We start from the raw sequence: 22,245 nt of genomic DNA on the forward strand, positions 1-22,245 counted from the left end.
GGACTCTTAATAGAGGCCTATTGTCCATTGTTCCACACCACTTCAGGCCTGGGATAGAGAGAGATAAAGCACTATGTACTTTTAAAGCAAGCCCTGCAAATATAATACTTTGAAGGTAACAGTTCAAATGCAATGGTAGTGCAAGGTAGGTTAGAGCAAATGAGTTCTGTGATCTGGATTAGTGCAATTCTATTTGGTACTCTGTCCATGCTCTAATGCAAATCTGAATCTGCATCCTACAAAACTGCCCCAACATTTTGGACATGGCCATAGTCATTATGTTTGATGCTTAATTCTAAAATGAAACAGGCCATAGCTCAGATGAGGCCTTCATTATGTCCCTGCCTTTGATCCCTGCAACAATTTGTATATTACATGGCCATGGAACTAACCATGTAACAGCTTCACTTGCTTTAAGTTAGTATCTCCCATCTTCACAATAATAGCCAGATGTTCGGACTATCCTCTTTTTCACATGCTGTCTTGTTTGGGTTCCAGTTAAAGAGCTCCCAATGGACGAGCCCTTGGTTATCATATGTACTATCTCCCTTGACAGCTAACCATGACCCAGCATGACAGCTGGAATCATCAACATGAAGTGCCAAGAATGGAACTGAGCAGAGTGGGTGGAGGGGAAATCAGGCCTCCTTGGCGGCTGGCCCACATCCCTGAAACTCTCTCCCAAGTATCTGACTGAAAACAGAGCTTTGTGTTTTTCCAAGTAAGATGGACTTTCTTCTTGGTAAAAGCACTTCTTCCAATACAAATGCCTGATTACTTTTTCCCTGAAGGAATGTAAAGTAAACAAAGAAGCATAAAGATTTCAGATCTCTCATTCTATTTCATGTAAACAAGAAAACTTTAGAAATTTGGTCATTCAAATGCCTCATTTGCTAAAATAGTCTTTTGTTAGCTCAAAAGTACCATGGTGATCTGAATGACAAGGAAAGCAGGCATCTTGGCAAAACAAAACAGAGAAACGTTTGCCATGAAAATAGAAGGTTTTGAAGTGAAAACAATTGAACTTTCTTTCTGTCCTGAATGCCTAAAGCAGAATACTGTGGTATAGTTCTTTTTTTAAAATATTTGTTTTCATATGATTGTCTTCCTTTGGGACAAAGTTTGCTGAAGACATCTTCTGGTCTTACTTGAGAACTATACTGCAAAGGGTCTTCAGAATATAAATTGGAGTTACTTCACTGGTATCTCCTTTTTAGCTACACCGACAACTTAAACTGTATATCCAGAGTTAGAGCACTTTCATAGAGGAATTTCCTCATTTAATTTCTCTTATGCCGTACCTTTCTGTCCTGACCACACCCAAACATTATGCTTTTGGATGACAGCTGAACTAATTGCTGCATCACATAAGGCTGGATCACATATATTGGCTGACTACCAGGCTGCTACACTAGACATGAGGAGGACAGCCATGTTTAATAAACATTGTTTATTTTTGTGGTAGGGTTGAGAGACCAGGGGAGACATGGGGGCATTCTGCAGCAATGGTATGATGTCACTAGGAATCACTAGATTTCAGTGATTCTTAGGGAGGCATGATATTGTATCCAGGGTTTCCCCAGAAGTGACATCATGGCATCATCCTGATGGCCATACCCCAGGGCATATAAGAAGGTTCAAGCCTCACCTCCTCATCTGTTTGATACTAGGGCTGACACTTCTAGGGTTCCTTCTGATGTCTCTCAACCAGAGACTGTACCAAAATAAGGCCCTGAAAGAAAGGAACAGGCCCGAAAGACCAGTGAGGAGAGGTGGACGCAAATGCATGGGAAGTCAGTAAGGGAGTTAATGATGGGTGGGATATATGTTCTTAAAGAGAAAGTGGCAGGCAATAGGTTTGCTCCCCTCTGAGATGGAAAATAAGGAAGACAGTGTCCCTCCTATGGAAGTTACTCAACAGGAAAAGGAAGGGTCTCCTCGGAAGGATAGGAGTACTGCTTCTCATGAGGGAAAGGACTTGTCTGGCCAGGGTCATCCCCTGTAAATAAAGAGAACAATAAGAAAAAAGATTGTTAAGAAAAAGTCCAAAAAGGACCTTAAAAAAGACTTTTAAAAGTCCAAACACATATCCATTGCTGACATGACGGCCAAGCAGCTAGATTAGCTGATCGTTCACACCAGAGAAGAATTAGAAGTAGTACAACTAAAAAGGCATGAACTAGGTGATGATCCTAACAGCTTTGCAGACATTCCTTCAAACAAATCTTAGGGTCTCCAGTGGGCCCAACATGAACATTTAAGGAACAAACAGCTTTTCCTGAGGGACAAATTAACAGTTTTAACTTGTGAGGCAGATCATCCATTCAGTTACTAAAAAGCAATGCAGAAGGATCCTGTCATGGAGGAGCAAGAGATGAGAGTCATCCAGGAGTCACAAGGGACAGAAGGGTCTGCACCCACTTCCACTCCCCGGGAGGTAACTTCTGAAACACCTATGGAATGCTTTGGACAATCTGACATTCCTTAAAATCAGGGACAATATCTCCAGAGACCTTTCAAGATTCCAGGAGAACAACTGACCCAGGAAGATTCTCCTGGGTCCTCCACAAGTAAGGCCACACTTCCCTCAGAAGTGGAGGAGGTGGAAATGCTGTTGATCACTGAAGGAGAGCAAGGTAAAGAAGCTTCCAAAGAAGAATCCAAAGTCACCAGTTCAATTATAGGTTAAAGTACTCATGCGTTTGTAATTTTGTTCATTGTGGTACAAACTGGAAATACAGAGGTTTTAAAAAAAACAGAATAGAGGAGGGTTAACAAATGGGAAAGGGAAGAAACACTAAGGAAGACCTAGTTGGCCCAGTTCCTGCATGTAGCACAGAAGCAGAAATAGAAGCCCCACCAAAGGTGAAGAGATTCTGTCCATGCACTCCTGGGCAGACAGTTGGGTGAAGTGAACTGTGCTTGTGGCTGTAGCAGACAGCTCCATAAACCAGTGTTTAAACAATAAGGGCAGCAAGTGAGCCTCATGGGGGGGCAGTGGATGAAAGGAGGGAGTTCAACATACCCCTTCCACCAGAATCCATCATATGCTTCAACAACTGACCCAACAAGCATCCACCTGATGCTTATCTCTTTCATTGCTAGATAAAAACATTCCTGTTTACCGATGCCTTTTCTTCAGTTGTTTTGTCCATGTGCTGCATTCTGATTACATTACCTTTTCTTTTTAAAATACTGCTGTCTTGAATCCTTGTTACAATATAAAATGTTTTATGGTGCTTTTTTCTAGTTACAGTATTATTGGTTTTCCATTTTCATGTCACTAGCACATTTTTAGTCAGTGCAGTGCTTCTCTTCTTGTGATTTAATAATATTCTTGTGATTCAATATAGTGTTTTAATTGCTATGGTGATTTTTATGCTGTTAGCTGCTTTAAGAATCCATGGACTGAGAGTGCGGGGTATGTATGAACCCTGCTCCCTTCATTGTGTCCAACATGATTTCATGTGTTCTGCTGTATAACACACTGGGAGAACTTGCTTAATTATTGTGTCCATATCAAGACAGCATTCTAAGCAGTGACTGCAGAATTCCTGCCTATAGGTACTCAAAAAACCCTAAATTGGAGGCAATCTGGTGAGATGGTTAGGGGATTAGGCTGAGGTTAGCTAGCCCCACTTGCCTGTAAAGCTCATTGGATAACCAATCATTCTCCTTCAGTCAAACCTTTTTTTATAAAGTGGTCATGAGAATTAAAAATGGTAGAGGGATGAGACATGCTGAACTGACCTCCTTGGAGGAAGATGTAATAATACATTAAAAACCTGTTTATCTTCAAGAAGCAGGGCTGGATTAACAATTAGGCCAAGTAGGCACTGGCCTATGGGCCCTCATGATTTTAGGGGCCCCAGACTGGCTTTCCCCTTATTTCCCCCCTGTTTGCAGCCCTCTCGGCCTGCACATGCAGCCAGCAACTGAGCTGTTCTTTGCCCAACTTGCCTGGTATGGCTGCTGCTGGCAGCATCGCCAAGTTTGCCTCTCCCCCACAGCTTAATAAAAGGGGCTTTTGAGAAGGTGCCTGCAGGCTGCAGTGGGGGCCATGGGTGGCGGGGTCGGCACTCTGTGAGATAATTTGTGAGGGGCCCCCAAGATTCCGACTGCCTGGGGGCCTTCACAGGGTTTAATCTGGCACTGTCAAGAAGTATCCTAAGATGTTTGCCATTTGAAAAGGAATAAGATGAGACCAATAGAAGACGGAGATGTTCAGATTCTGGATTTTTTAAAATACCAATATCAGAAACTGTAGCAATGTTTAATTGGAATCTAATGGGATGTTTCCTCTCTAATCCTACTGCTTCGAAATCCAGGCTTCGGGACAAGGTGAACTATAAACACATAAACAAAAACCCATAAAAGCCAAAAAAAGGGGGTGGGCTTGTGGAAAGCAGAGTAAAATGACATAGAGCTTGGTTTATTAAACTGTGATGAAAACCAGGATCATGTTGGGGGAGGACAGGAGTGAGGGAAAGATAGGCCTGGATCAAATTTAAAAGCAGAAAGAGAGAGAGAGAGAGAAGGTAGCTGAGGGCAGGGCTTCTGGCTGCATCTTTCTGAGTGTTCCCAGTCGCCAGTACTCACAAAGAGTGTGTTATGTAATGTGCTTCTATCAGGAATCCAAGTTCAAAAACATTTCATGAAGTCTCATGCTGTGCTTGCCTAAGTAATTGTTTCAGATAATGAAAAGTCTGTATCAGCGCATTTCAGCTGCCTTGGCTCTCAGCATGCAACCACACTGCTCTGTCCTCCCTCCCTGAAGTCTCTAAGTTACAATCTCTGCTCATTTCTTGAGGGAAAATATTTCTCCTAAAAAACACTTGGTTGACTGGAGAAAGGAAACGGAGATAATTGCCAGGTGTATCCTCCTTCTAGAGCTTTTAACTCAGATATTTGAAACACCCCCTTGTGCATTGTTTGCAGGGTTCAGCCAGTGTTTTGCCCCATGCTCAGATCCCAATACAGGTTGGGACACAGCAAATAGAAAGTTAGCTTCAGAGTTGTTTGTTTACACTGCAGTCCCAAACAGAGTAGCACCTGTCTAAGCACTACCCTGCTCATGAATGTACAACTCACTAAATCACATCCCCACATACCAAATGTTCTGTGCACATTAGGCCAAAAGAATTGATCATCCTAGAGGCTAGGGTAGGGGAGCAGGAACAGGGGAAATGGTGCCACACTGGTGGTATGATGTCATTTCCATGAATACAGGAAATGACATCATGTTACTGACATGACATTACATCTGTGCAAAACCCTATGGTAAAACCAATGGTGCAGTGACATCTTTTTTTAAAAAAAATATTTATTTTTTAAAAAAATATTTGAAAAATTATGTTTTAAAATTTAAAAAATTCCACTGGCACTCAGCTGGCTAGCATGCAATGCAAGGGCGGGGGGGGGGGAGCCCCGTTAAACACCTTGTCATTTAAGTGACTTTGATGCCACCACATGATATTCATTGGTTGATAGGACAGTCAAGAGGACTTCTCCCTGTGATTTTAGTTCCTAGGTAGGAACATGTGGGAGAACATTCTGTAGATATCCCTGTCCCAAAGCACATACAGCTTTAGAATTGGGCCCAGAAATAGATCTAGTGTAATCAGTGTAAGATTGTGGTCACTTTATCCTGGTAACTGGCCTCAACTCACTGTTTAGCAATAGCATTCTGCACTAACTGTAGTTTCTGAACATTCTTCAAGGGCAGCCCTAAGTAAAACACAATGAAATAGTCCATTCTACATGTAACTAAAGCATGGACTACTCTGGCTAGATCAGACAGCAAGCAACTGGTGCACCAGCCAAAGCTGGACAAAAGCAACTGGTGGGCAAAAGCAACTGACCAGCCGAAGCTGGGCAAAAGCAGCTGGTGCACTAGTCGAAGCTGGGCAAAAGCACTCCAAACCACAGCAGCAACCTGATTTTCTAAGATGACCACTTTGTCAAGCAGCTTTACCAATCTGTGAACTGGACTTTCAAGAGGAATGTAACCCCATCCAAGACAGGAGAGATCTCAAGTCCCTAGTCTGCTTTTCTCCTAAACCAGAACACCTCTGTTTTGTCAGGATTAACTTTCAGTTTAAAATGTCACATTCAAAATGAAAATTCAAATTCTGTTTCACTATTTATTCATAATTTATTTCATTGAAATCTGCCTCCATTCCTGAGGACTGGAAGGTAGCAAATGTCACTCCCAACTTTTAAAAGGGTTCCAGAGAAGATCCAGGAAATTACAGGCCAGTCAATCTGACTTCAATACCGGGAAAGTTGGTAGAAACCATTATCAAGGACAGAATGAGTAGGCACATTGATGAACACAAGCATGGGTTCTGTAAGGGAAGATCTTACCTCACTAACCTGTTACAGTTCTTTGAGGGGGTGAACAAACATGTGGACAAAGGGGACCCAATAGATGTTGTTTACCTTGATTTCCAGAAAGCTTTTGATAAAGTTCCTCATCAAAGGCTCCTTAGTAAGCTCGAGAGTCATGGAGTAAAAGGACAGGTCCTCCTGTGGATCAAAAACTGGCTAATTAATAGGAAGCAGAGAGTGAGTATAAATGGACAGTCTTCGCAGTGGAAGACGATAAGCAGTGGGGTGCCGCAGGGCTCAGTACTGGGTCCCATGCTCTTTAACTTGTTCATTAATGATCTGGAGTTGGGGACTTCTGGGTTTTGGTCATGGAGGATTGAGCTGCTTCTCAGCCGAGGAGCAGACCAGAGCCTCTGTTCTGGGCAGAGAAGGTGATCCTAACACCAGCTGCCTACTTCTTCCAGACAGGGAGAAGGCCAAGACATGCATATTAAATTCTGAGGGGATTTACTTTGGCTGACGAGGAGTTCCTGTGTTGATTGGAGAAGCAGAAGTGTCACCTCAGATTCCTGGATGATCTGGCAATGAGCATGTCTGTTGGGGCTTTTAAAAAAAAAAAAAAAAGTGGGAAGGGCGGTAAACATTCCAAGGGGCAGTATCGCGCGTGAGCTGTCCAAACAGGAAAAAGCCAATTTTGTGCCGCTGTTTTGAAAAAGGGCCGGACTTTCTGCGCTGTAAAATTAATGTGGCACTGATCCACAGCAAGGTGGAATGACCCTGGATGACCCTCAATTGCCAGATGTGGATGTCTGAACGAACACATTTAATCCGTCAGCAAGACGGAGCTGTGTCGCCACTAATGGTACATCTGGTCAAAATATAAAAGATATGGGGATGAGAGGAAACCGCTTTGGATTGTGCCAACAGAAGTAATAAAATTATATTCAGACACTAAAGAAGAGAAGTGGTTATCATATAAACAGCTTTTTAAAATACATGGAGGAAAGGTGGAATTAAAATCGGCTGAAGAATTACAATATAAATATAATTGGTTTCAATTGCAACAAATTAAGAGTTTGCTTGAACAGGCCATTAAGAATGATGGAATAAGACAAGAACAAACAGAATTGGAGAGAATGCTGTTTGGTGAAAATGAAAAATTGATTTAAAGAACTTATAAACTATTATTGAAATGGTCTACGGAAGATGAAGTAGTTAAATCTCAAATGATAAAATGGGCAATAAATATAAATAAGGAAATACAGATGTCATGGGAATACTTATGAAAGAACTCTATGAAAATATCGACATGTTACAACATTAAAGAAAATTGTTTCAAAATGTTATATAGGTGGTATAGGACACCTAAGAAACTGGCAAAAATGAACAATCAGGTGTCGGACAGATGTTGGAAATGTAAAAAACAAGAAGGATCTTTCTACCATATGTGGTGGACTTGTGAAAAGGCAAAACAATTTTGGCAAATTATTCAGCAAGAGATTTCAAAAATTTTGGGATATAATATCAAAAAGGCACCAGACATTTTCTGTTGGGATTACAAATGGAAATATTTCCAAAACAAGGTAGAATGATAATTTTGTATATGCTTTCAGCTGCTCGGACATTATATGTGCAGATGTGGAAGCAAGACAAAATACCAGAAAAGTGGGAATGGACTATAAAAGTTATGCATTGGAGTGAAATGGACAAGCTTACAAGAATCTTAAAAGAACATGATTTAGAGAAGTTTAAAAATGAGTGGGGAAAATTTCAAAAATATGTTGAAAAACAATGGAATGTTAAAGGATATTTGGCGATTTTTGACAATGATTAAACTCTAATGGAACGTTAAATGGAGTATAGCAAAAAAGTGAGACTATTGGAATATACCGTATTTTTCGGACGATAAGACGCACTTTTCCCCCCCCAAAAAAAGTGGGGGGGAAAGTGTGTGCGTCTTATGGTCCGAATACTAAAAGATGAGGGGGGGAGGGGCCTGCAGCCCCCGGGAGACAAGCGGCGAGATCGCTCCCTCCGCCCCCATCGCCAACCCAGCACTTCGCAGGGAGCGATCTCGCCGCTTCTCTTCCAGCCAAGCACGGCGAAAGCATGCCTGACTGGGAGAGAAGGGGCTGGATAGCTCCCTTCAGCGTGCTGACGTGGGGGTGGAGGAAGCGATCTCGCAGCTTCTCTTCCAGCCAAGCACGGCGAAAGCATGCCTGGCTGGGAGAGAAGGGGCAGGATCGCTCCCTTCAGCATGCTGGCGTGGGGGTGGAGGGAGCGATCTCGCCGCTTCTCTTCCAGCCAAGCACCCAAGCACAGTGCTTGCGTGCCTGGCTGGGAGAGAAGGGGCAGGATCGCTCCCTTCAGCATGCTGGCGTGGGGGTGGAGGGAGCGATCTCGCCGCTTCTCTTCCAGCCAAGCACCCAAGCACAGTGCTTGCGTGCCTGGCTGGGAGAGAAGGGGCAGGATCGCTCCCTTCAGCTTGCTGGCGTGGGGGTGGAGGGAGCGATCTCGCCGCTTCTCTTCCAGCCAAGCACCCAAGCACAGTGCTTGCGTGCCTGGCTGGGAGAGAAGGGGCAGGATCGCTCCCTTCAGCATGCTGGCGTGGGGGTGGAGGGAGCGATCTCGCCGCTTCTCTTCCAGCCAAGCACCCAAGCACAGTGCTTGCGTGCCTGGCTGGGAGAGAAGGGGCAGGATCGCTCCCTTCAGCGTGCTGGGGTGGGGGTGGGAGGGGAGGAAGCGATCTCGCCGCTTCTCTTCCAGCCAAGCACGGCGAAAGCATGCCTGGCTGGGAGAGAAGGGGCTGGATAGCTCCCTTCAGCGTGCTGGCGTGGGGGTGGAGGAAGCGATCTCGCAGCTTCTCTTCCAGCCAAGCACGGTGAAACCATGCCTGGCTGGGAGAGAAGGGGCAGGATCGCTCCCTTCAGCGTGCTGGGGTGGGGGTGGGAGGGGAGGGAGCGATCTCGCAGGTTCTTTCCCAGCCAAGCATGCAAGAACGGGGAAAGCATGCCTGGCTGGGAAAGAAGGGGCAGGATCGCTCCCTTCAGCGTGCTGGGGTGGGGGTGGGAGGGGAGGGAGCGATCTCGCCGGTTCTTTCCCAGCCAAGCATGCAAGAACGGGGAAAGCATGCCTGGCTGGGAAAGAAGGGGCAGGATCGCTCCCTTCAGCGTGCTGGGGTGGGGGTGGGAGGGGAGGGAGCGATCTCGCCGGTTCTTTCCCAGCCAAGCATGCAAGAACGGGGAAAGCATGCCTGGCTGGGAAAGAAGGGGCAGGATCGCTCCCTTCAGCGTGCTGGGGTGGGGGTGGGAGGGGAGGGAGCGATCTCGCAGGTTCTTTCCCAGCCAAGCATGCAAGAACGGGGAAAGCATGCCTGGCTGGGAAAGAAGGGGCAGGATCGCTCCCTTCAGCGTGCTGGGGTGGGGGTGGGAGGGGAGGGAGCGATCTCGCCGGTTCTTTCCCAGCCAAGCATGCAAGAACGGGGAAAGCATGCCTGGCTGGGAGAGAAGGGGCAGGATCGCTCCCTTCAGCGTGCTGGGGTGGGGGTGGGAGGGGAGGGAGCGATCTCGCCGGTTCTTTCCCAGCCAAGCATGCAAGAACGGGGAAAGCATGCCTGGCTGGGAGAGATGGGGCAGGATCGCTCCCTTCAGCGTGCTGGGGTGGGGGTGGGAGGGGAGCGATCTCGCTGCTTCTCTCCCAGCCAAGCACCCAAGCACGGCAAAAGCATGCCTGGCTGGAAGACAAGCAGCGAGATCGCTCCCTCCGCCCCCATCGCCAGGCAGAAGCCAGGAAGAGAGGACCCCCCCCCCTTCGCAAAGGCAGCGCTTAGCCAAGTGCTACCTTTGTGGAGGGGGGGGATTCCTCTTTGCCTGTCAAGCTGAAGCCAGGAAGAGAGGAACCCCCCCCCCTTCGCAAAGGCAGCGCTGCCTTTGTGGAGGGGGGGGATTCCTCTTTGCCTGTCAAGCTGAAGCCAGGAAGAAAGGACCCCCCCCCTTCGCAAAGGCAGCGCTTAGCCAAGGGGGGGGAATTCCTCTTTGCCTGTCAAGCTGAAGCCAGGAAGAGAGGGACACCCCCCCCTTCGCAAAGGCAGCGCTTAGCCAAGGGGGGGGAATTCCTCTTTGCCTGTCAAGCTGAAGCCAGGAAGAGAGGGACACCCCCCCCTTCGCAAAGGCAGCGCTTAGCCAAGCGCTGCCTTTGTGGAGGGGGGGGATTCCTCTTTGCCTGTCAAGCTGAAGCCAGGAAGAGAGGAAACCCCCCCCCCTACGCAAAGGCAGCGCTTAGCCAAGCGCTGCCTTTGTGGAGGGGGGATTCCTCTTTGCCTGTCAAGATGAAGCCAGGAAGAGAGGAAACCCCCCCCCCTTCGCAAAGGCAGCGCTTGGCGAAACGCTGGGTTTGCGGAGGGGGGGGGCTTCCTCTGTCCCTGTCTGCGTGGCTTCAGCTTCTGCTGATAGCAAGGGCTGGGTTCGGAGGCAGCCAAGCCTCGGATCCCAGCCCTTGCTATCAGCAGAAGCTGAAGCCAGGCAAAAAGGAAGCCCCCCCCTACGCAAACGCAGCGCTTCGCGAAGCGCTGGGTTTGCTGAGGGGGGGAGCTTCCTCTGTGCCTGTCTTCCAGGCTTCAGCTGCTGCTTCTAGTAAGGGCTGGGATCGGAGGCAGGATTGAGAGGGGGAAGGTGCCCAGATCTGGGTGCACAACTTCAAAAAATTTTTTCCTGTTTTCCTCCTCTAAAAACTAGATGCGTCTTAGGGTCCGGTGCGTCTAATGGTCCGAAAAATACGGTATATTTTTTTTCGTTCTTTTGATAATGACTAAAGGACTACTATGAAGATGGATTACAAGTATAACCTATGGTTTTCTTTTTTCTGAAGATTCTTTAATAGATAACATTGATTACCTTTTTTTAGCAATTTAGTTAAAATACATTGCCAAGGGTCACCAAAAGGGGGGGAGGGGGGAGAAAATGTAATGTATATGTATTAATTTTAATAACAAATGATAAGTGTTATTACAACATATTACAGTATAATAAATTGTTTTAAACAAAATTAATGATCTGGAGTTGGGAGTAAGCAGTGAAGTGGCCAAGTTTGCAGATGACACTAAATTGTTCAGGGTGGTGAGAACCAGAGAGAATTGTGTGGCACTCCAAAGAGATCTGTTGAGGCTGGGTGAGTGGGCATCAATGTGGCAGATAAGGTTCAATGTGGCCAAGTGCAAAGTAATGCACATTGGGGCCAAGAATCCCAGCTGTAAATACAAGTTGATGGGATGTGAACTGGCAGAGACTGACCAAGAGAGAGATCTTGGGGTCGTGGTAGATAACTCACTGAAAATGTCAAGACAGTGTGCGATTCCAATAAAAAAGGCCAACGCCATGCTGGGAATTATTAGGAAGGGAATTGAAAACAAATCAGCCAGTATCATAATGCCCCTGTATAAATCGATGGTGGGGTCTCATTTGGAATACTGTGTACAATTCTGGTCACCGCACCTCAAAAAGGATATTATAGCATTGGAAAAAGTGCAGAAAAGGGCAACTAGAATGCTTCAAGGTTTGGAACACTTTCCCTATGAAGAAAGGTTAAAACGCTTGGGGCTCTTTAGCTTGGAGAAACGTCAACTGCGGGGTGACATGATAGAGGTTTACAAGATTATGCATGGGATGGAGAAAGTAGAGAAAGAAGTCCTTTTCTCCCTTTCACACAATACAAGAACTCGTGGGCATTCAATGAAATTGCTGAGCAGTCAGGTTAAAATGGATAAAAGGAAGTACTTCTTCACCCAAAGGGTGATTAACATGTGGAATTCACTGCCACAGGAGGTTGTGGCAGCTACAAGCATAGCCAGCTTTAAGAGGGGATTGGATAAAAATATGGAGCAGAGGTCCTTTCGTGACTATTAGCCACAGTATATATATGTGTGTGTGTGTGTATACACACACACACACACATATATTATTATTTTTATTATTAATAATAATAATAATAATAAATTTTATTTATATCCCGCCCTCCCCGCCGAAGCAGGCTCAGGGCGGCTAACAAGACATGGTATATACCATGATTATTATACAAAACAATTGTAAAATATGGTTAATAAATACATTTAAAAACAGTTGCATAATTTTTTAAAAAACTACGATAAGTTAAAGGTGCTACATTCTATAAGGTATATTCTGATGGCTAGATTTCGCTTTCAGGGTTCCTTATAAGCTTGCTGAAAGAGGGTGGTTTTGCAAGCCCTGTGGAACTGGTTAAAGTCCCGCAGGGCTCGCACTTCCTCCGGTAGCTGATTCCACCAGTGGGGGGCCATTATAGAGAACGCCTGCTCCCTCGTTACTTTCAGTTTGGCCTCCTTTGGTCCAGGGATCTTTAGAAGACTTTGGGAGCTGGATCTTAGTGCTCTCTGGGGAACATGTGAAGAGAGGCGGTCCCTAAGGTTGGCAGGTCCTCGGCCATATAGGGCTTTAAAGGTAATAACCACCACCTTGTAGCGAATTTGGAATATAATTGGAAGCCAGTGCAGTTCCTTCAGCCCAAGCCGCATGTGTTCCCACCGAGGTAGTCCCACTAGCAGCCTGGCCGCCGCATTCTGCACTAGCTACAGCTTCCGAGTTCGGCACAGGGGCAGCCCCATGTAGAGGGCATTACAGTAGTCTAGTCTGGAGGTGACTGTTGCATGGATCACTGTTGCTAGGTTGCTACATTCTAGGAAGGGGGCCAACTGCCTCGCCCTTCTAAGATGGAAGAAGGCGGATTTAGCAGTGGCTGCTATCTGTGCCTCCATTGTCAGGGAGGGCTCCAGTAGCACTCCCAGGCTCTTAACCCTGCGCACTGGTATCAGTGATGCACCGCCAAAGGCCGGTAGGGAGATCCTCCCCTAGCCCGCCGCGACCCACGCAAAGGACCTCTGTCTTCGCTGGGTTCAGCTTCAGCCAACTCAGCCTGATCCAATCTGCCACAGCTTGCAATGCTTGGTCCAAATTTATAGGGGTGTCGGCGGGCCAGCCGCCCATCAATAGATAGAGCTGAGTGTCATCAGCGTACTGATGGCAACCCAGCCCATGTCTCCGGGCAATCTGGGCAAGGGGGTGCATAAAGATATTGAACAACATTGGGGAGAGAACTGCCCCTTGAGGCGCCCCACAATTAAGTAGGTGTCTCCGGGACATCTCTCCTCCAACCGCCACCCTTTGTCCCCGACCTTCAAGGAAGGAGGAAAGCCACTGTAAGGCTAGCCCCTGGATTCCTGTGTCGCCGATGATTGACCATATCTAACACAGCCGATAGGTCTAACAACAGCAATACCGTCAAGCCGCCTCGATCCAGATGTCGCCGGAGGTCATCTGGGCGACCAACACCGTCTCCACCCCGTGGCCCGGACGGAAGCCGGACTGATATGGATCCAAGGTGGACTGATATGGATCCAAGGTGGAAGCGTCATCCAGAAAGCTCTGTAACTGCAACGCCACAGCCCTCTCGATAATTTTGCCCAAAAAGGGCAAGTTTGAAACCGGCCGGTAATAAGCCAATTCGGCCGGATCTGATGTAGCCTTTTTCAGGAGAGGGCGGACCACTGCCTCCTTCAGGGGCGTTGGAAAATAGCCCTCTGAAAGCGATCTATTTATGATGTCCCGTATAGGACATCTGAACTCCTCCCGGCAGGCCTTAATTAACCAGGAGGGGCATGGGTACAGATCACACATAGTTGGGTGTGCAGTTACAAGGATTCTGTCAACCTCCTCCAAGCTGAGTGGGGCAAAGCAGTCCAGGGTCAAATTAGAAGACACGCATGGAGCCTCGAGTTCACTCACTGTATCTAATATGGCCGGGCAGTCATGGCGGAGTGATTGGACCTTGTCTGCAAAAAATTTCGCAAAAGCCTCACAGCCTATTTCCAAATCCTTAACATTTGGCTTGCCTTGTGGCAAGGTAGTAAAATTCCGAATTATCCTAAATAATTGTGCCGGGCGCGAATTTGCAGACGCAATCTTGGTCGCAAAGTATGTTTTCTTTGCGGCCTTGATTGCCATCTCATAGGACCTCATAAACTCCCTATAAGATGTTCTAGTCACTTCGTCATGGGTGCGTCACCATTGCCTCTCTAGCCGTCTGAGACCTTGTTTCAGCTGACGCAACTCCGGGGTATACCACGGAGCCAGCCTACTCCGAGGCCGTAGAGGGTGTCGAGGTGCGATCTCGTCAATGGCCCTAGATAGTTGAGCATTCCATATCTCAACCAGGCCATTGAGGGAATCTCCAGAGGGCCAGGGATCCCGCAGGGCCGATTGGAACCGTTCCGGATCCATCTGGCTCCGCAGGCGAGCCATAATAGGCTCATCGCCTAAACAGGTTTGGGGTGGCATATCTATACGAGCCCTACGGGCGAGGTGGTCTGACCATGGCACCACTTCAGTGGTTATATCGTCCACCGTAACCCCGGCCGCAAAGATCAGGTCTAACATGTGACCAGCCTGGTGAGTGGGGGCTGCAACAAACTGAGAGAGTCCTAGTGTTGCCATGGATGACACCAGGACCGTCGCCTGACTAGAGGCCGGGTCATCAGCATGGACGTTGAAGTCACCCAGGATCACCAGCCTTGGGTGCTCCAGCGCCCAGCCTGTTGCCGCCTCGACTAGGGACGGTAAGGCGCTGGCTGGTGCGTTAGGCGTATGGTATACCAGCCAGATCGCCAATCCCTCTCCAGCCTCCAATGCCAAGCCAGCACATTCAATGCCTTCGATCTTTGGGGCCGGGAGCGCCCTAAAGGAGTAAACCTCACATACAAATAATGCCACTCCTCCCCCCCCCCGCCCGCTAGTCCGCAATTGGTGAAAGACCGAATAACCTGGTGGAGCTGTTTGTGAGAGGGCTATTGTATCTCCCTCTCGGACCCAAGTTTCGGTCACGCATGCCAGGTCCATGTCCTGTTCGATTAAGAACTCTCGAAGGACAGTTCTTAATATTGGCCACAGTTCTTGAATATTGGCCACTGTGTGACACAGAGTGTTGGACTGGATGGGCCATTGGCCTGATCCAACATGGCTTAATGTTTAATCTCCTATCCAGGCAATGAACAGACTCTTATCTGCTTTGATTCAATAAGGCCAGCATATCATACACCCTCAGACCGTATCCTCCTCAACTGTACTTACTAATAATCTACAGTATGATGGTACAAGATACTGTATGTCCACACTGTCCCTAAAAGCCAGTGTGCCTCTTAATATTAGCATTGACTCAACTGTGGGGCAGGTCTGCATGCACAGATTTGAAATGGGGTGATCTAAAAATCTGAATGAATAAATACATGACTCTGTCTCTTCACAATTAAATTAATTAATGACTAGGCAATGATTGAGTTCATTCAAGGAAGATAAAGGCCACAGTGGAATGCACTGTTGTGTAGCTTCTAAAGAAGACGTAGAGAAAACTACAATTACCAGGTTTTATTTCAATCTTGACTGCAGAATGTATCACTAGAGAATCAAAATAAATGCAAATCATCTTGTTTGTTAGCCAGCTCCTTCAACCAAAAACATTATGAATGAAACATCGAAAGAGAACAGCTGGATAGGCATTGACAAAAGTCTCTGAGAAATGTTTATGACATGAGGTCATTGAATATCTTAGCAAAGGGAGCTATTTACTGCAACAAGCTTTACATGAATGCACGTGTTTTCTCCTTCCAAAAGGGTTAACTATTGCAATCAGAATGACTCATTTATAGTGCCTGCACCATTCAAATTCTGTTCAATGGTGGGGGGGAGTGCATTGTTCTGCATTACCAGAGTATTGGCTAAGATATCAGCAGCAAAAATAGTGCAAGCTATATTTAGAAATCAATAATTTATTCTCCCAATCTTTTTCTCAAGTTCTGAAGCTGGGGGTATGACATGTTTTGTTATAGAGGATCCTAGTTTTAGTCACTGCAAACTTATGTTGAAATTATCTCAGATAGATGTCTGAGAACTTGAAAAAATATCATAGTTGACTTTTTGATATATACGGTAGAACCCACAGACCTCCTCTAGAGTACAGACTTTGCAATCAGGGAGTCCCGACTGTCTATAGTTGGAAAACAATAGGCTAGAAAACAATCTTTGCCTGAGATGATGGAAAGCAGCTACCAGTTAGAGAAACAGAACAGGGCTACAATAATCAGGCTACAAGGCAGCACTGTATGTCATCAAGTTGAATAAGGTGACCCCAGCAAGGGATTTTCAAGGCAAGTGAGAAGCAGAGGTGGTTTGCCATTGTCTTCATCTGCAGAGCCACTCTTGGTGGTCTCACATCCAAGTTGCAGCCCTGCTTAGCTTCTGAGATCAGACAAGGTCAGGCTATATCATGCCATCTTCACTCCCATGTTCCAGCTATAGGGAAAAAAAATCTTGTTTATCATATTTCTAGCCCACTTTTCTATTAGAATACTGAAATGGGTTAGCAGACAGAAATGTATTTCTCATTTCTCCAGTCCTGATGATTGTCCAGCCAGATGTGGATGTGGTAGGAATAAGGAGAGAAGAACATCTAGCAGAGCTGGCAGTTGCCATTGACCAAAGAAGCCAGAAGAGTGAAGAAATCTCATGGACCTGACTGGGAACAGCTATATTTTCTGTCTGTCATGACAGCAGCTGGAAGTGTATGGCCAACTGCCCATCCCAGCAGCATGGCCCATGTGACACAGGCAACTTCAGGCAAAGCAGAACAAAAAAGACAGAAGAGTGGTGAAGAATGATAAAAGGGAAAAGTAGGCAGGGCAGGGGCAAATCTGGACAGAGAGGATAAGGTGAAAGTGAACTGATGGTAGGTGTTTAAAAAAGATGACAGGAGGGATGGGTAGAATCATAGAGTTGGAAGAGACCTCCAGGGTCATCTAGTCTAACCCCCTGCACAATGCAGGAAACCCACAAATACCTACCCCAAATTCACAGGATCTTCATCGCCATCAGATGGCCATCTAGCCTCTATTTAAAAACCTCCAGAGGAAGGAAAGCCCACCACCTCCCGAGGAAGCCTGTTCCACTGAGGAATCGCTCTGTCAGGAAGTTCTTCCTGATGTTGAGTCGGAAACTCTTTTGATTTAATTTCAACCCACTGGTTCTGGTCCTACCTTCTGGGGCCACAGAAAGCAATTCCACACCATCCTCTAGGTGACAGCCCTTCAAGTACTTGAAGATGGTGATCATATCACCTCTCAGCTGCCTCCTCTCCAGGCTAAACATCCCCAGCTCCTTCAACCTTTCCTCATAGGACTCGCTCTCCAGACCCCTCACCATCTTCGTTGCCCTCCTCTGGACCCGTTCCAGCTTGTCTATATCCTTCCTAAAATGTGGTGCCCAAAACTGAACACATTACTCCAGGTGAGGTCTTACCAGAGCAGAGTAAAGCGATACCATCACTTCACGTGATCTGGACACTATACTTCTGTTGATACAGCCCAAAATTGCATTTGCCTTTTTAGCCACCACATCACACTGTTGACTCATATTCAGCATATGATCCACTAAGACCCCTAGATCCTTTTCGCACATACTACTGCTAAGACAAGTCTCTCCCATCCTATAACTATGCATGGGATTTTTCCTACCAAATTGCAGAACTTTACATTTATCCCTGTTAAAATTCATTTTATTGGTTTTAGTCCAGTTTTCCAGCCTGTCAAGGTCATCCTGTATCCTGTTTGTGTCTTCTACTCTATTTGCAACCCCTCCTAATTTAGTATCATCGGCAAATTTAATAAGCATTCCGTTTATTCCTTTATCCAAATCATTTATAAAGATGTTGAACAAAACTGGTTCCAGGACAGATCCTTGAGGCACTCCACTCGTCACTCCTCTCCAAGAGGATGAGGAACCATTCACAAGCACTTTTTGGGTGCGAACTGTCAACCAGTTACAGATCCACCTAATGGTAACAGGATCCAAACCATATTTTACCAATGTCAACAAGGATGGTATGTGGAACCCTATCAAAAGCCTTACTGAAATCAAGATAAATGACATCTACAGCATTCCCCTGATCCCGCAAGGTAGTCGCTTTCTCAAAAAAAGAGATCAGGTTAGTTTGACATGACTTGTTCTTGAAGAACCCATGCTGGCTCTTCGTAATCACATCCATTCTTTCTAAATGTTCCAGGACTGACTGACTGATGATTTGCTCTAAAACTTTTCCAGGTATAGACATCAAACTGACGGGTCAGTAGTTACCCGGATCCTCCTGTTTCCCCTTCTTGAAGATGGGGACAACATTCATTTGCCTCCAATCTTCCAGCGCCTCGCCTGTTCTCCAAGAATTCTCAAAAATAATAGCCAGATGCTCAGAAATTACATCTGGCCCTGAGGACTTAGTTTCATTTAAAGAAACTAGGTGTTTATGTACTACCCCTATGCTGATCCTAGGTTGGAACTTCATACCCTCCTGAGTTTTAACAATTTATTAATAACACATGGTTACAATATTTAATTATCTTTTTCTTACACTAAACCATATGATATTTCACCCCCTCCCTCCAATATTGACTTCCCCAAAGTTATAAATTTAAATTCAGTTTTAAAGGTACCACTATTTTTTATAAATAAAAAAAAATTAAGTTCAAAAAAATAATACTTTTAGTTAATACTAAAAAATTGTCCAATATCTTTTTATGTTCCACTCTTTCTCCATATATCCTTTGAATTTCTTCCACTCCTTTTTGAATAAGTCTAAGTCATAGTCTTTTAAGGTTTTAGTTAATTTGCCATTTCACTCCACGATAAAACTTTCACAATCCAATCCCATTTCTCTGGTATTTTTCCTTGTTTCTAAAGCTGCGCATACAATGTCCTCGCAGCTGAGAGCAAGTACCAAATTAAAGTCCTGTCTTCCTTTGGAAATTTTTCTAATTGTAATCCAAGCAGAAAAGTCTCTGCAATTTTCTTGAAATCATAACCCAAAATTTTGGAGATTTCTTGTTGTATCATGTTCCAATACTCCTTCGCTTTTTCACAAGTCCACCACATATGAAAGAAAGAGCCTTCATGTTTTTTACATTTCCAACATCTATCCAACATCTTTTTGCTCATCCTAGCCAGCTTTTTCGGAGTCATATACCACCTATGCATCATCTTAAAACAATTCTCCTTAATACTCTGACAAGTTGAGATCTTCATCAAGTTCTTCCAAAGGTGCTCCCATACATCCATTTGTAGCCGCCCTGAGCCTGCCAAGGTGGGGGAGGGCGGGATATAAATAAATAAATAAATAAATAAATAAATATTTCTCTATTCACATTAATTGCCCATTTTACCATTTGAGATTTTACTACTTCTTCTTCTGTAAACTTCTTCCGGGTCCAGTACAAAGTGTTGGTCGTTACCTTTAAAGCCTTATATGGCCGAGGACCTGCCTACCTGAGGGACCGTCTTTCCCCATATGAACCCCAGAGAGCACTGAGGTCAACGGGGAAAAACTTAATGACTATCCCTGGGCCGAAGGAAGTTAAATATCAGAGCACCAGAATACGGGCCTTTTCGATCGCGGCCCCTACCCTATGGAACCGACTCCCCGAGGAGGTGCGGGCCCTGCGGAGCCTTGAACAGTTCCGCAGGGCCTGCAAGACCATCCTTTTTAAATCAGCATATTCGGACTGCTAAGAAAAATGGTAATTAAAGATCCGCCAATGCGGTCCAAAGATCTATACCGCAGTATAATTGTATCTACTAGACTGGTTTTTAATTTAATGTTTTAATGTTTTATTGTTCTATAATGTAATTCTAATGTTTTATTTATTATGGTGTGTTTTTATGGATTGCTGTTAGCCGCCCTGAGCCTGCCAAGGTGGGGGAGGGCGGGATATAAATGAAATTAATAAATAAATAAATAAAATAAATAAATAAACCATTTCAATAGTAATTTATATACTTTCGATATTAATTTTTCATTATCTCCAAGCAGGACCCTTTCCAGTTCTGTTTGCTCGCGTCTAATTCCATCCATTTTAATATCATTTTCCATCAAGCTTTTAATTTGTTGCATCTGAAACCAATCATATTTATTATTTAACTCTTCCGCAGATTTTAATTCAATTTCATACCCTCCTTATATGATCTGTTTTCGCCATGTTGAGCACCGTTTCCCTCAGAAGAGAAGACTGAGGAAAAGTAGGAATTGAGCAGTTCCGCCCTCTCTTCATTACCCGTTACAATTTCGCTTTCCTTCCCTCTCAATGGGCCTACCATGTCTTTGCTCTGGGTAGGAAGTGGCTGCAGGGTGACTGACAGAGGTGGGTATGAAGGTAGCTGAAGAACAAGAGAAAGGCAAACTTGGAGGAAGCCTGGAAAAAGAAGATGGAATCAGAGCTAAACCATCTACCTTTGACTCAGATGGAAGAGGAGGAAGAAGCGGGTGTTGTGAACACTGCCACTTCATCCTGTAAAACAGAAGAAAGCAACATACTGTGTGACCCAACATGGTCTTATGTGTCTCATGAATGATGGGTTCAGTATGCCCCTCCATTCTGATCCTGCCACAGAATGCTGTTTATGTTGGAGTTTCTTCCAAAACAATTGGAAAAATGGCTGATGGCTTGCATATAGGAGGGAGGTATTTGGAAAGGTGTTCTGCTGCAGCCAGGTCAGGCAAGTTGCCCTTCCATTTAACCCCAACTTGATCATTCAGCCAAGTGACCTCAACAACATTGTTCAGAACAGGGCATAAATGTCTTCAATAAATAAATGAATTTTCAGAATGCCTCTGGCTCCACACAAGCTTCTCCCCTGTCCGCAGTATAGCTGTCTAGGACTGCATCCAGTGACTTTACTAGGGTAAGTTATATAACCATTTGTGGAATACATAAAGAGGCCTGCGTAGGAAGAGGCTGTGTCAGTTTTCACCCACGAAAAGCTGCTTCAGATATTACTTTTAACTGAAAACATATGTGAGGGAGCAGCCAGAAAATAGCCAGATTTGCGCCTCTTTGTAAAACTCTATATTAATTCCTTTTGAGCCAGAAGAAACAAGATTCTATCACTTTGCTTCTTGTAGAGGCCAATTTACACATTATTTTTATTTATTTATTTATTCATGATAATGGCAAAAGTCATTGTGAGGGACTTAACTTATTTCATCAAAATAAATTATCAGAATATTTTTACCACAACAATTTGATGTGGAAAATATTCCCCGTGAATGCTCCCTTTCCCAAAAATATTGAGTAAAGAGTAACAAAGCATGGTAAAACAAAGTTTGTGTCAGTGGCATCTTTAAGACCAATGAGGTTTTATTCAAGGTATAAGCTTTCATCTGCATGCATACTTTTTCAGATACAAGTGTGTGTGTGCACATGGACGCTTATACCGTGAATAAAACACATTGTTGGTCTTAAAGGTGCCAAAGGACTCAAACTTTGTTTTGTTGCTTCAGACCAACACTGCTACCCACCTGAATCTAAAGCATGGTAAAATTAAGAAAGAGTTAGTGTTTGGAGGAGAGGTCATCTGCCTCCTGGTGGTGTCTGGGAAGAAGAAGTTGTGCTGTTGTTAACATGGAAAACATTAAACTATAATTACAGTTAATATTTTAAAAGGACAAGAAAAAATGCAATTGTCAGTCCAACTCACTACCCTCAAATGCTTAATTTTATGCTATCTGTAAAGAGAAAAGAGGGGGGAATTCCTTTGCTAAGCCACTTTCATAGGGAAAGGGAACTAATTTATGTTTGTTTATACATCATTTTATGTACTCATTAAGATATTTGTATCCCCACTTTTCCTTGTGGCTCAAGGTGACAGGAGATCCATGCCACTCATATTTCTTATATAACAAAATTTAGACCCCTGTAACAGATATATTGGTGTGAACTGTGCATATTACAGCCTCCCAGCAAGATAGCAATGTGGCATAACATATTCTTTGGCTATTCAAGAAAATTGTCCTGCC

The sequence above is a fragment of the Heteronotia binoei genome, chromosome 1, assembly GCF_032191835.1.
Source record: "Heteronotia binoei isolate CCM8104 ecotype False Entrance Well chromosome 1, APGP_CSIRO_Hbin_v1, whole genome shotgun sequence".
Lineage (NCBI taxonomy): Eukaryota > Metazoa > Chordata > Lepidosauria > Squamata > Gekkonidae > Heteronotia > Heteronotia binoei.